This window comes from Gossypium arboreum, chromosome 2 (assembly GCF_025698485.1).
Source record: "Gossypium arboreum isolate Shixiya-1 chromosome 2, ASM2569848v2, whole genome shotgun sequence".
NCBI lineage: Eukaryota > Viridiplantae > Streptophyta > Magnoliopsida > Malvales > Malvaceae > Gossypium > Gossypium arboreum.
This window is the reverse complement of record NC_069071.1, coordinates 44,512,250-44,514,922: the sequence shown is the minus strand read 5'-3', so window position 1 is coordinate 44,514,922 and position 2,673 is coordinate 44,512,250. Positions and strand designations below refer to the sequence as shown.

The 2,673-nt window shown below is 38.6% G+C and overlaps 1 non-coding gene across 1 annotated transcript; it reads right to left on the bottom strand.

Annotated features, from left to right (window-relative positions):
- Positions 1 to 489: 489 nt before the first annotated feature.
- Positions 490 to 596, bottom strand: LOC128289853 (small nucleolar RNA R71). Its single transcript, XR_008279495.1, has one exon. It is a non-coding gene; the product is annotated as a small nucleolar RNA R71 (small nucleolar RNA).
- Positions 597 to 2,673: the final 2,077 nt, after the last annotated feature.

Here is a 2,673-nt window from a genome sequence, read left to right as displayed (position 1 = left end):
GCAGCTTAAGATATACAGAAAATGAGCAAGAAGACGATACTCAACCCCCAAACCAAAGAGATGGCTAAAAACCAAGGTAATTAGCTACCTCCTGCAATTGTGGCTAATCAAAATCTTGTTCCACGTACTATGTATGATTATGCTAAACCTTCTCTAACAGGAACTGAATCTAGCATAGTTAGACTGGCTGTAGCTGCAAATACTTTTGAACTGAAACCTAACACAATTCAAATGATACAGTAGTTTGTTCAGTTTGATGGTTTGCAGGATGAAGATCCCAACGCTCACTTAGCAAACTTTCTAGAATTTTGTGATACATTTAAAATCAATGGCGTTTCTGGTGATGCCATTCATCTTCGGTTATTTCCTTTTTCACTGAGAAACAAAGCTAAATAGTAGTTGAACTCGTTACCACGAGGTTCTATCACTACTTGGGAACAAATGACTGAAAAATTCTTACTAAAATATTTTTCGCCGGGTAAAACGGTTAAATTACGTAATGATATCTCTTCTTTTGTGCAGATGGATTTAGAAACACTTTACGATGCATGAGAGAGATACAAGGACTTACTGAGAAGGTGCCCTCACCATAGGTTATCGCTTTGGCTTCAAGTACAAACATTCCACAATGGTTTGAATCCCTCGACTCGACAAATGGTTGACGCAGCTGCTGGCGAAACCATCAACAACAAAACACCTGAAGAGGCTTATGAATTTATTGAAGAAATGTCACTGAATAACTATCATTGGCAAGTCATGAGGACTAAGCCAACAAAAACAACCGACGTTTATAACGTCGACTCAATTACTATGCTATCAAATCAGGTAGAACTTCTCAACAAAAAGATTGATAGTTTACTTGGTTCTACGTAGGTACATCCAGTAATGAGGTGTGACTCAAGTGGAGGAGGTGTGCATACAGAATATCAATCCTTCAATCCTTCAATCCTACAACCGAAGAGGAACAAGTCAACTATATGGGTAACAATAACTTTAGATCTTAAAATAACCCATACAGTAATACTTATAATGCAGCTTGGAGGAACCACCAAAATTTCTCCTGGGGTGGTCAAGGGAATCAAAAGCCACAAAATCCTCAAGGTTTTCAACAGCCACCTTATCAACAAGAGAAGAAACCAAACCTTGAGGAGATGCTCTCTAAATTTATCTCGATGTCAGAAACCCGTTTCCAAAATACCTAGACAACACTTAAAAATCAACAAGCATCGATCCAAGGGCTCGAAACTCAGATAGGCCAGCTATCCAAACTAATCTCTGAAAGACCACAAGGTAGCTTACCAAGTAATACTAAACCTAACCCAAGGGAACACCTCAACGCAATTAGTACTCAAGAAAAGGAAGGATTCATTACGCCTGAGCCAGAATTGATGCAAGAAACTGTGGTGAGCAAAGGTAAAAGTGAGGTAAGTCATAACAAAACAGTGAATGAAGAATATAAACCTCGTATCCCATACCCTAATGTGACAAGGAAAGACCGCTCAGACGAACAATTCGGTAAATTTCTTAAACTTTTGACAAAATTACATATTAACTTACCATTTATTGAAGCTTTGTCGCAGACGCCGAATGCAATGAAATTTTTAAAAGAGCTTTTAGTAAATAAGCGGAAGTTGGACAAAGCGTCGCATGTAGAGCTAAACACAGTCTGCTCAATTATTCTAAGAATAAGCTACCCCACAAATTGAAAGATCCAGGGAGTTTTACAATTCCTTGCTTAATTGGTAGTTTAGATAAAAATCATACATTAGCTGATTTAGGGGCTAGTATTAACGTCATGCCTTACAAAATGTTTAAGCAACTATGTCTTGGGAAACCTAAACAAAATAGGATCAGCATTCAATTGGAAGATAAAACTATAAGATTTCCTTGGGGTATTATTGAAGATGTACTAGTGAAATTAGATATGTTCATATTTCCCGTTGATTTCATTGTTCTAGACATAGAGGAGGATAATAACACCCCTTTGATTTTAAGGAGGCCCTTTTTAGCAACTGCTAAAACAATTATTGATGTTGGCACAGGTGAGCTAACACTTCGAGTGGGAGACAAAATGGTCACCCTTCAAGCTCGTAATTCTGGCATCACATCGAACATTGAAGATCGAAGACTACAAATCGAGGAACTCAATAAATGGCGGACGCACAACCCAAGAACAACCGACAAACCGAAACTACACCAAAACGAGCCTGATACCTCTCCAAATCAACTTAAGGTTGGTGATAAGGTCTTATTAGATGCCGCGGATCCCCACATTGTCACTAACACACTGAATAAGGGCATTCCTCTTATAGTACTCAGTATTTTTCCATTCGGTACAGTCGAGGTGAGTCATCCCAAGTTCGGCACTTTTAAGGTAAAAAACACCCAATTAAAACCTTATTTTGTCAAGACTGATAACAGGAACAAGGAGTACGAACTATTTGAACCACCATGACCATACAACGGAGAGGTAAGTCGAGCTTAGACTATAAATAAGTGCTTCTCGAGAGGTAACCCGAGCACTAACATTATTAATTTCTTTAAATTTTGGTATTTAACTCCTAACCTACTAATAGAGATCTTAAATATAGGTGTTTCCACAAAGACACGGCCAAGCACATGGGCGTGCTTAAGGCCGTGTGAAAATAGGGCAAAAGATTTCCCCAACACGGG